Source organism: Blennius ocellaris (genome assembly GCF_963422515.1).
Source record: "Blennius ocellaris genome assembly, chromosome: 12".
NCBI lineage: Eukaryota > Metazoa > Chordata > Actinopteri > Blenniiformes > Blenniidae > Blennius > Blennius ocellaris.
The window spans coordinates 12113282-12126372 of NC_137661.1; the positions used below are offsets into that span (position 1 = coordinate 12113282).

At 38.6% G+C, this 13091-nt stretch overlaps 1 protein-coding gene across 2 annotated transcripts in view; it reads right to left on the minus strand.

Moving 5' to 3' along the window:
- Window positions 1-11291, minus strand: part of kank3 (KN motif and ankyrin repeat domains 3) — a 28034-nt gene extending 16743 nt beyond the window's left edge. Inside the window, exon 1 of one of the 2 annotated variants that reach the window (XM_080506193.1) lies at window positions 11225-11291. The gene's annotated coding sequence lies outside the window, so the exon portion shown is untranslated. Of the gene's footprint in view, window positions 1-7301; window positions 7419-11224 lie in introns of those variants that run through there. The other variant, XM_080506192.1, reaches the window with a different exon arrangement.
- Window positions 11292-13091: the final 1800 nt, after the last annotated feature.

Here is a 13091-nt window from a genome sequence, read left to right on the forward strand (position 1 = left end):
CCCAATGCCATATTTCCCCTCGTCCATTCCGTCACTTTAAATTGCATACAAACGTCATACATCTTCGCACCTTTCCATAAACACACAAAACGTATTTTATCGTAATCATGTTGACTTCAAACATCACATGCGTCCTGCCTCCCCTCCCTCTTCCTTCCAGACCCTCCAGCATACACAATCAACCACATTCAGCCTCCACAATGAGGCATTATGCCTGTTCGGTGGCGACGCTGTTCTCGAAAAGTTTTGTAAGGCGTCGTTGTTTTCTCTGTAAGGCAGACCCATCACCCCTCCTCAGACGCCCTGTTTTCCCCACACTGTGTCCACCTTCCAAATGTCATCAAGTGAATTTAATAAAGTCGCGGGGGAGGAAGTCAGACACTTGGGAGAGTTTTAACATGAGGAAAACAGTGTTCGGCGTTAGAGGTACTCACATGTGAGAGAAATCTGACGACACTGCTGTCAAATCTCCTCAGTGTGATGCTCAACACACTTTGGAAGTCAGTCATGATGAAACACATGACACCGCCGTGTCTCGTGGCTCCCCCCAGCAAGAAAAGCTCAATGTACCAGAATAAGTCGACTGTTTATATCACAGATTTATGGTTCTGCACATAGACTGTTCTCACTTGAACACCATTTGTTAAGGTTCCTGCTCCCAAAGTCAAGACATCTTAACTTCAATGTTTCACAACTAGAAATGTAAAACTCAAAAAGTTTGGATTTTGAAGAGGCTGGCACAGTGACGCAGTGGTTAACACCATGACCCACCCTGCATGAGAATACCCAGGTTTGACGTCAGACTATTGATTTTTTTTTGAGAATTCTGCATGATCTTACGTAGGTTTTCTTCATGTTCTATGGCCTCCCCCAGCAAGAGATGCAAGCTGTGGGATTTGAAGCTGCGAACACCTGATCCCACGTCCTCTGCTCTCACCTCAAAACCACCATCAGCTGTAAACTCCCTGTAGTCTGCTTTTGATAGTCCGTTAAACTGTGGCGGCTCAGTGCTAAACTAGTCAGCCGATTGGTTACTTGATTGATTGCTTTTTTGTCTTTAGAACAACAGAAAACCGTCAAATGTGTCGACTAGTTTTACCAAAGCCTGAAATGCTCGTGTTGTCCTGATCAAGATATCCAGTTTATCATTAAGAACAGAAGGAATGAGAAACTATCAATATCTCAGATGCAAGAATCTAAAAGTTTCGTTTTACAAACAAATGTTTGTGTGAACGATGATGAATAATGAGGAATGCATTTCACAAAGCGTCCCCAATGCTATTCTGCTTGTATCCCAGCAGCAGCATGCAGCCCGCTGGGTGCCCCTCCCTGTAACAAAGCAGCGATCATAAATTGAGTTTTCCCCATTTAGCCAATTTCCAGCTCTAACAACACATTGCATTCAAGCTAAACCCACCTTGTTTTCCCTCAGTGGCGACACACAAACTCTTTCTTCACTTCACAAGTTTAACAGTCTCAAGCTTTGTAAAAGTTTGTAAATGGCACAAATAAAATCAGCCATTTTATTCCCTTTAAAAACCACTCAGGTTCGTCTCATTTCCTTTTCCTCAAATACTTCCGCTTGTTATGTTTTACAGCTGAGTAAACAATGAGAATAACAAAAGCTTAAAGCATCTCCCGAGTCTTTTTTTGAGTTGACCCAGATATCTGCTCCACAGATTTGTATTTTAGAGGAGACTGTGACCTGATTTGTCTCTTTCACTGCAGTAGCTACTTTGGCCTCCAGATGTTTGATTCTCGTAACTACAGAACAAGACCAGATGTCAGCCTTGGTTGTTTCATGCCCAGAAACAACCAAAATGTGTGTCCATTATCATGTTATTTCCTTCACTGGTTTAAATTATACTAGTGTTGCATCTCTTTGATGGAGACGGTCGGGGTAATGACAAGGCAGAAGATGTGCGTAGGCCTTTGAAATGTCTCCTGGAGCCCCAGAGAAATGCACCTTCATCTTTGAGGTGCTGCTGATGAGGAAAATACATGTTTGTGGGCTCTAATTCAGTTTTCCCATAATGCTGCGATTCAGTGATCATCACAGTTTTGGAGCCACCATCGCTCCCTGAGCTACACTAAGTTACAATTTTAAATGTCCTGGCATTACAGAATGTAGGTGAGTATATCAACGCTGCCAGTTGACTGCAACCGGATTGCAAGGAGCGCTCCACAGAGGAAAATACTATTTATGGCTTTGAGCAGGCTTCGTTTGGGTTGTCAAGGAGATAAAAACCACTGTGATGGTTTTTCACAGGTTGTTTGTGCATCAACATGCCATCAGTGGCTTCTCACATGCTGCACGTAAAGCCTCTATATATAAAACACTCTCGTCACAATCTTCTTGAAATATTTGTAGGTAGGTTGAACTCTGGTGAAGACGGTGTTGTCAACCTGCTGTAATTCAGTTACTTGTTACACGTCTTTAAAAAATAGTGGAGAGAATTTGCTGCAAGTAACTTGAGTTAAAGTACCGGTACTGCATTACGTAAAAAGATACTTAAAATATACTCGTCATAATTATGGGCACTTGGCTGTAGTATTTGAGCAGTCAGTGCTGTTTGGATGTAGTTCAGTTGAAAATATATCAGTTAGCAGGAGGAAGATGCTCTATAACCTGAATGCTACAGCACCTGAGAGAATACGGAGTAACTATTAACACAAGTATCATCAGTACAGCTGAGAAGATTCAGACAGCTTAAAACCTACACTAACGTTTATCATGGTGGTTTATTACAACTACTGCACGTACAAGTGAACGGTAACGTCACAGTCAAATGATTGTCATGTCAATATCAGTAAAACTGAGTTGAGGATTAATGAGAGGTTTCTTCTTAAGTTTGGTGAAAGAGTAAGAACTAAGTAACACAATTAGGTAAAGCTACAGCTTTGCAGTTCATTTAGTCATAATAGCACAAAACCTGCTCCCAAAATTAGTGGTCTCATTTTATAAAGCATGAATTGCAGTACGGCTTTTGAAAACCCTGTTAAAGAAGACCACGCTGAGGAAGATGCATCCATAGGAGAGTTGTAAATCATTTGTTTATGGTTCTTAGATGGAGGAGGTTGATTTTCTTTTGAACCATTTTAGATGTTCATGATTGTCACTTCTGTGTCAACCTTGTTATTTGTGAAAGGGATTAGTTATAAACTCAATAATCTCTTTAAAAAGAGCAGATAGTGAGAGAGCAACACCACAAATTCCAATATTTCACTTTAAGAAGCATCACTCTGGAGAAACAATTAAACACAGCCATAAACGACCAAGTAATATACACAGCAAAGATGAGGTTTAATAATGTGTCAGAACAAATAAACAAATCAGAGAAGGGTTGAACGTTAAAAGGATTAGAATGGCGTATAAAGGTTAGTTTTATTCTCTGTAGTGGCAATGGAAATGGAACATGCAGTCTCTGAGCCTTGTTAAGGCTTTTTATAGGATTTTGTGACTTCACAGGGCAGGGGTGCATTTCCACATGCACCTCTGTGTGAAGCACAGCATTCGTTCCATTAAGACTGCGCAAACAATGGTGACCTCTGTGCTGCTACACTTAAGAAACCAGGCTCCTGCATAGAGTCTGAAACTGAATTCATTGCTCCCAATTCCCATTTAGTTTTTTTTTTTCCCCGGACCAAACTTTACTGGTGGAACCTGAAACTGAGCAGAGTATGAAGTGTGTGGTGGCATCACAGAACTTTGCATAAAGCAGTACAAAATTTGTCTCTTGCAGATCTTGTGGCTACTTTGTCCATCACAGAGTTTACCAACTGAACGCTCTTGAATAAATCCCACTGGCTGAGTTCTGTTCACTTCGCGAGTAAGACAATCAAACATCCAGAGATGAACATGACCTCAAGTGAGTACCTTGTACACATTGGAAGACTGCTTTATAACCACAAACACAGACTTCAAGTAAATATAAAGTACTAATTTCCAACTATTCTAGTGCCTCTAAATACCTTTTAGGAAGGTTCAGTTAAATGTGAGTCAGCCTACCTGCAACACGGTAACTGGACTTGATTTTCAATAATTGCACTGATACCAGCAGTGGGTGTTGGGCCCAATATTGCACGGGCTGCTTGCATTAGTGAATCCCCAATACAACCCAGCAAGTATTGCGTAAACCCATGCTTTAGCCATGTTGCCCAAAGGTACACAAGAGAGCATGAGCGATGTCAAGTGCTTGGACATTCTTTAATATGAATTAATGACATGACAAAAGCAGACTGAATTATGGTATGCCAAAGCTAGTTTGTAGCACACCAGCAACTTAATCACCACTGACATTTGATGCAACAGAGTTACAAGATATCACTCAGTAGTTCAACAGTACACACAGGGCAATGCGTACATAGATGCTATGCATTGCCCTGTGCGTACTGTAGACTGTAAGGCTGCTTGAGATATGCATAGCAGCAAAACAGAAGCTCTCCAGAGGTGGTTCGTAGAAACAAAGTCTTTGAATGTATAGCTATTGCATATGGAATATGAATTGGGCTTAATGGCATTTAAGAAGTACTCATATTGGTACGAGGTATCATGTAAAGGTTAGCACTTGTTGTCATTTAAAAATAAAGATGCCCATTGTCTGTTGACATAGTCAATTGACTATTTTCAGCTCCTATAACTTCACCGAGATCGTATTTAGCCAACTGTTGAAACACGGAAGATCTCCTGTCACCTGGTTTACTTTCACTCCATGTCAACAGTCAGTGTCTCAATACAGGCCCACAGTCTGTTTTATGTTTGTAGCCTAGTTTGCCACAAATTTAATTTAATACATTCAAAAACAAAAATGTCTCTAAAGCACTCAGAAGTGTGTAAAACAAAGGACAATTGAGGATTTTCTCTGGGATTTTAAAAGAATATTGTTAAATGTTCAGAAAAAAAACAGTCTTCATCTTTCATTAAAGGTGAGTTCACCTTTGGGCTCCGTAATAAGGACACAGGAGAGGACAGCAGACCCTTTTAAAAAGAACAATTTTGAAGGTGGTCTGACAACTCGTGATCGCCCCTTATCAATAATGATCTAATCATCTGTTGTTTCAGTATGCTCACATTGCTTTATAACAGTGTTATTAGCCGTTACTAAATGATCAAATCTGTTTTCCTCGTGACGCATTCTCCAGGATAATTGAGTTTGGCTGAGAGCAAATGTGACTTTCTTATGACTCAGAGTCTGTGTTCACCCAACGGCTTTACATGAAGCGAGGTCAGGACTGATTTGAGTTAAACTGCAGTTGAAAAATAAAGTTTGACGTGACCGAGTTAGGCTGACAAAGTTTTATTTCCACAAAACCGGCTGTCTTTGACGTTGAAGAGTTTTCAAAACAATCCAATTTCGTAAAATAATTATGATGATGTACAGATGGTCCTAGAGTTGCTTCACCAATAAATAACTCTTGGTCATGAGTTGATTGAAACAAATAAGGTCATGAGCAAGAGACCAACTCTTGGTTTCAGTAAACAACTACAAAGCTAAAAAAAAAAACCCACAGAGACACAATGCTCATACCTACAAAAAGTGCTGTTTTACAATTATACAGATTTATGTCGACTGCTATACTTTCTCTGTGTATTTTAAATATTTAGCTTTTTTTCCACCCTGAGCCAACTGAGAAACTATTGTTATAAAATTTAAAAAAAAAAAAAAAACAGCTCAGACTGCAACACGTGTGGAAAACTAAAATTCTTTTGAATAATTCCACTTTAATGTAGCACAAAACTCAAAGTGTTACTTCTAAAACCTGGATGCCTGCTAATTGTGATGAAAGCCTCCTGCTATCTAGCTCCACTCAGGCCAGTACTTTAAGCTAATTGTTGCTTCACAGAAGGGAAAAACATGCTGGTACTTCACTCTAAAGAGTACGCATATTACTCCCTTACACACACGCTTTACATTTTCTGAATATTTTCTGTTATTTTTTTAAATATTTTTTTTTAAGTAAGAATCAGTCTGTTATTTATTTTGATACAATATGTGAATAATTGCAGAGATGCACCGATCCAGGTTTTTTCACTTCCGATCCGATCCCGATACCCGAATTTGAATATCTGCCGATAGCGATATTATTCCCATACCAGAGCTGTGTTTGCTTTAATAACATTATTACCAGGGGCCTGTAATAAACATGAGGCTGTAATAAACTCCTCTCTACAGTAAAGCATGAAATGTATGAATGTATGCAAGTATTCTCTCAAAAGGCAACTTGAGGTTAATAGAACGTCAGAAAAGCAAGCAGTACAAACTATTTACAACTATTTACTTTGGACAATGTGGGGGTCTGCATGATGTCATCATCTTATAATAAACTCGTTCCATATTTAAACCTTCAGAATAACTATATTCAATCCTGGAGAAATTCTTTATCAACGCAGCACAAACTGCAATTTTTCCAGCTCTTTCCAGCCCTAACTTTTTAAAAACGCCTCCTTTTAATTGTCTTTTATGTGTTTCTTCCAAAACCCAATAATCCCTACAAGAGTAGCTGTTTTTTTAACTTACTTTTTATATTTTTCCTGTAGCACTTTGAGATTGTTAAAATGGAAAGTGCTTTATAAATAAAATATATCATTATCATTATTATTATTATTACTATTCTTATTAACAAACGTCCTACTCGTTGCAGCTGTAACTATAGGTGTGTGAGTGTTCAGACTGCAACAAATGGTACAAATGGGCTATACAAAGTTTAAAATAAGTTTTATTTACCGTTCCACATTCTGGCATCATTAATTCTTATTACAGATGAACAATGATGTTACATGATGCCTCGTGGTGCTTTTCTGGTGCCATTAATGACACAATTCAACTTTAACCGCCTTGCTCAAAGACACATTGGCATCAGGTTTCGAACCAGCAAGTTTACAGTTACAAGCTTGCTTCCCTGACCTTCAGTCTCACTTACTGTCCCGTCCATCAATGTTCCAGGATGCATTGTGAAAATATACAAAATTATACAAATCATCTACTTCATTTTCATGAAGCAGTGACAATATTCTCATAATATCTTCTGGAAAAGAAATTGAATTCATCAAGAAGGCAATTGAATAGAATGACAGTTTCATTAGTCTAAATGTCAATGACTTGAAAGTCTAATTTCAGATCTGAAATCTGCAATCAGTAAATACCAACGAGGTGTTTAAAGAACTTGCAAAGTTGATAAAGGCAACATGGTGAAGTTGTTACGTGTCAATCCAGACGATGGTCACAACTACAACTTTGCCACCGGAAGAAGAGACACGGTGACAAAGTGATTTAATGATGCCGTTACAACCAAGTACATACCGTTGCTTGCTCCCCTCGTCAGCCTCGACAGATTCATTTTTCACTTCTGCCCCGACACCGTTGAGCCCGGCTGTCTCTTCCCTCGCTGCATCATGTCACCTCAGTGCACCAAGTAACTCACACGCATGCTAAAATTAAAGCCACTTGTAATAAAGCTAAAAATATGACGGCATGCATTTTATCAAGCAGCAGCATGGACACCAATTCCGTTCCAATTTAATCAGCTGTTCTCTGTCGGCTCCAAGGTGCTCGTATGCATGAACTGAGGAGGTGAGGTTCAATAGTGAGACTAAAGTCTGGGTGAGAATCAGACCGTTACGTGCCTTTAACTAAACTTACAGACAAGCTATTTTTGAGGCGGCTGCAGTAAGTTAAAACCGAGGGTCCAGTTGCAGAAACACAGTTTCCCTTGAGAGAGCCACTCAATGTTGTTAAGAGCTTAACAACAAATCAAAGAGGGATTCTGAACTCGAGTTTCTGATCATCGCCTGTATCATTTCCACTGCAGCTCACTCAGCTTGATTTAAGCGATGCAATATCTTATTTGTTTCTAAAGCCTTGGCACTTCACTTCTGCAAAGGCCAACACACAGAGCAGACGGCGACAATGTTCAGGATTAACAGGAAGGTCAACAAACAGGTCACCGTGTCCTGATATTCCTCACACGTTTCCTCTTTTTCTTCAGCTTCATATCCTCATGGTTCGTCCTGCATTGTTCCCACATTTCTAACTTCTACAGTGGATGCAGTTAAAATAAATAAAAATAAAAAAAAATAAAAAACTTTCCTATATGATGCAAACAGACCATATACAAACATGATATATGAAAACAGAAATATGGTGATGAGGGTAAAAAAAAATTACCATACTAAGTTTGATAAATTGCTTCATAAATTAAAAGTTTAATGCTGTATTATATTAAAATATAAGTGTACAAGTGTTCCGTTTCTGTATTTTAAATGTCCAACATAAGCTTATGATATAAACTCAAGAGACCTTCAGTCGCTACACTTCAACCTAATCTCTTCTCATTTTGTTGTGTGTCGCAGTTTAAAGACCTCAAATGATCCACAACTTCCTGATAGAAATGCTGACATGTCTTCAGTTTTCCTTTACTTCAAGCCATTTTCCACAGTGTATAAAGTTCATGCGTAAAACATTTTTTTTTTTTTTGTCTCTTCCTCACCCTTCCTTATAGATTTTTCAAGAAACCAAGCAGAAAATATAACTCATCGCATTGATTCTGTTCAGGCTGGTGGATGGTTGTGATTGGTCGGTGACTAAATTGTCATTACTCACTTGTATAACAGCGAGAATTGATTGCAATAATCTTTAGAATTTTAGTATCTGTCTTCAAGTAATCTTTCTTTTGAAGAAGTCGTCTCAATTCAATCAATGTGTGCAACTCTTCCTTTTAATAAGTTGACTTTTGTTTGATTAATGTATGTCCAGTGACGCTTTCTTTTCCACACACAAGGTTGGACATTGCATCAAGCTGAAAGTAGCTTTGAGAAGAAGTGAAAGTCCAAACAGCTTATTTACAAACCGTGTGCATTTCTAAGTGAACCGGTGACCACTATCCGGTTACAGTACCTTTAAATCATCAAGACCTGCTTCATGATGAATTCTTTTCCTATAATATGGCACCTTTAAACACTGTCCTTTCAGCCAAAACTGTTGTTCACGACCAAAACCAAGAAGAAGCTTCGTCACAACAGTGAGCGTCAACATGAGCAACACCAGATTAAGATTATGAATAAAGTTAATCCGCTAAAACATTCTTTGTCACATATCATGTCAAATAGTAGAAGATCTTTACTTATGTAGTACATTTTTAACTGCTTCTGTGGTCTCAACGGAAAAGCAGCAACTCCTGACTGGACTTCAACTTCAGCTGCAGCTTCAGCTCGGCGTAAGAGAGGTACAAATAATGATTCATTGCTTGTGGATCACATGAACTGAATGTTGGAAGGGTAGTTGCCAAAAGAAACTACAGGCGAGGAAACATTCATTTAATGTGTGTCTACCAGTTATATTTGGAGGAGAAACAATTGGAGAAACAGACGGACAGTCGGTTTAACACAGAGAGTTTATATATTTCCAGTCTCAATCTTTCACACAGGAATGGTGGCAGATGCCTTGTAAATTGCTCACACATCACGTGAATTAACTTTTGAGTTCAGTGTCTGGTCCAGGGACACTTTAGCAGGGTGAAATGGGGATTGAACTGCTAATATTGGAGTTTGAATACATTTGGCTCCAACCGACCCACAGCTGGCCCTCAAATAAAATAATACGAGAATCTGAAATTCTTTGACCAATTCCTTCTGAGTGACGTTAAAATGACTCGTCTCTGACTTTTGCACTATTTTAGCTGTTCCAGCCCCACATCTCCCATGTCTGGTTTAGGAAAGCATGATGGATTATCCAGCATTTCACTTCAAAGGACGGAGATTCATCTCATCGTCTCGCCATCAAACTTTCCTCAGAAAACATTTGCGTTCAAGTGAGAATAAATACAAACAGACCCCACCAAGAAATCTTTCATCACCTCACCGGTATTTATTAAAGCACGCACACACACAAAACAGGCCAGCACTCTGCTGGAGCCAAACATCAGCAGCTGTGGCCACAGGCCATGCAAATGATTCACACCGATGAAGCCAATAAAACTAAAAGCACACACTCTCACAAGAAAAAAAAAAATGTTTTCAAGTATTTACATGTGGAGCAAAACCAGATAGCGGAGCTCGAACTCGTGAGAACAATTAACCAAACTCATCGTTCTCATACAGTCATAAAGCTACGAAGTGAACTTCACAAGTGACCTGGAAGGCAAAGTAAGAAATGATGGAGTGTAATCTGCTTTATTTTCCCACACTGAGCAGGTTTTAATCCCATTTCTAGTTTTCCATCAAAAGGAACATTTTGATTACAGCTGTTGGAAATAGTCAATATCTCAACAGCTTTTATAAATATACAGTTTAGAAATGAACAAAAGGAGCTATGAGACATCAGAAAGGAGGGAGGTGGAGGGTTTCTGACAATAGAAACCGGGGATTTCCATTCACTGAAATTATTTCACTCACAACAATGAAGGTAAAAGAGATTATTCTCCTTCTAGATTTACCACAAACTATCGCTCTAAGAGGCCCTTTAACAACATTAACTTCTCTCTTCTACAAGAAGTACACCTACTGGAAATACAAAATAGCACTATTTGTATATTTTTAGTAAAACAAAGTAAAACAAAACCAACAGGTTTTAAAATGACTTTTACAGATGTGAACTAAACTAGGTTTTTTGAGTGTGTGGATGGACTGAAAAACAGCAAGTGTGACAGGAGAGCACAGTAACATCAGCTGTCATTGAAAAGCAGGACTTTTATAAGCTGCCAATCCAAGAAGCAAACACCAAAACACCTGGTTTCAACCGGTTCAGTGATATTTTAAGTAAAATAATAATAATAATAATACTAAGCAAATAAATACTGATACCAATTAATGTTAGGGTACAGAAAAGTGGAAAACGGTCGTTGAAGAAGCTAGAAAAAATATTCAAAAAGTCAGATTGGTATAGAGAATTTACCCAATAATACAAAATAAACCCGTAGAAGCCACAACCTGCAGAAAGACTTTAAAGACTGTACAACTTGAGAGTTGTGGAATAGGTTGCATCATTGATGCACAGTGAAATTCCTCTTTAAATCCTTCAGGACAGTGAAGGTTTGTGAAATAAAGCACTTCTGTTTCTACTGCAACCAACTGTGATTTTAAGACCTGCAGAACTAATCAGCCCATTATCGATCAGAGACCGTGACACTGAGAAGAAGCTCATCAAATTGTTCCAGGTTAGTTGTGAGTCTCGCTGATCATCAGATAACCGGTGTGTGTTTAATCCATCCCGGGACTCGGTCCTCTTACCTTGTGGCTTCTCCCCGTCCAGTCACACTGGGTCTCGTCATAACTTTCGCAGTTAAGAAAAGTTTGGGAGGAGAAGAAAACACTCTCTCCAGCCCCCTCACGCTCCAGCAGCTGACTGAGATTACCAGACAATCTGGATCCGGTTTTCCCGCTGAGAGATTTCAAAATAAAACTGCCACGTTGGACTTGGTTTAATCCAAATAACATTTTCTCTGACATTACCTTTATCTGCGGCTGAGGGCAATGAGCCAAATAATTTTGAAGATAGTCACTATCTTAAGGCAGGGAGCCCTGAGGATTATGACACATTCCCTCATCACACAGTCTGATTAGGATTATTTAAAGAGACAACTTTTATGCAGAACTAATTTAATAACTGTCTGCAGGGTTACCTCCGGCTCTTGTCCTACATCAAAATGTGATTTAATCATTTTGGTTTGTTTTGAATCATATAGTCACACTCAGTTTGTTCAATACAGGATTTCAGGTTACATTTGTAATGTGTTGGACTAATAGTCTATGTCTAATAATAGTTTTTGGCAAATATATTTTTAATTTGTTTTCATATCTGAAGATATTTTTATTATTATTCATCCATCCATCATCGAAATCACGTTGTCATGTTCAGTGTTGCAGGGAACTGGAGCCAATCTCAGGGCCAGTTGATTTTGAGTAAGGGCACTCTTATTCACACTGAAGGTGTTTCTGGACCGTCCAAGAAAACTGGAGTACGCACACAAAGAAAGGCTGGCTGGTATTTCAACCTACAACATTCTTACTAAGAGATGAGAGAACTAAACATGTCCCACTGCATTATTATAATTTCTTTATTTTATTACTTGGCCACTATAGTAGACATACTTGTCTTTGTCTTACTCTTCTGAGTGGTGACCTATTAAGTTGTCATCTGCCTTGAGATAAACTTCAGCCTTGATTTGACCAAAGTCAGTGTTAGGATTGTACATTGTGTCCAAAGAAATCTTAATTTAAATATTTTTTAAATCATCCTGTCCGTATTTGTGCTGTTTACATTATGCTGCATTAACAAATAGAGAGATTTCCACAACATGATTTAGAGTCGACTGCATGCTTTGTTTTGTTTTGTTTTTGGTGCCTGGACTTTATGCAAATTGCACAACAAATGACTGTTAATTGTGTGCTTTTCCTTTGAAGGCGGCTTGGCGTCTCCTCTGTTCACATACTCGAGCTTGACGGAGTATGCGCAGGTCAGAGTCAGTGATTGACAGCTCCATCAACCAATCAGAAAGCAGATCTTCAGCCCGTTGGCTGTCATAGACAGGGACTGGTGGGCTGGTATGGTCAAATGGCGCCAAAGTGATCATCATAACAATATATATATATATATATATATATATATATATACCATAGATAGATATATATATATATATATACACCATAGATATATATTTATATCTATGGTCATGCATGTCTGTTAATCGTATAGGCTTTTGTTTAAGAATACCAATAACATTACTTGCGACATATCTTTATGGCATAATCTTTTCTGTTTCCACTCTGAAAAGCGAAAAATATGTAAGTAATTGAGTTCATTTGGTATTTATTTATTTGTTGTTTGTTTGTTTGTTTTGTCTTCTTTTTGAGTTAGCGAGTGATCTAAAACAGTCATCATTAAAGCTTTAAGAAAATCAACCGCTGATCCCAGAGAAACAAACACAGTAAAGATGTATTTCTGGCCATACAGCAGCTGAGGGCGCTATTGCTTTTTGCAAACAGTTAAAGCTGAAATGAGGGAAACGACATTGGAAGTCTTTCAGTCATGTTTTCTCATTTTTTTTTAGTGACGTCATCATTGCCTTTGATATTAATAACCCCATTTTACAACAAA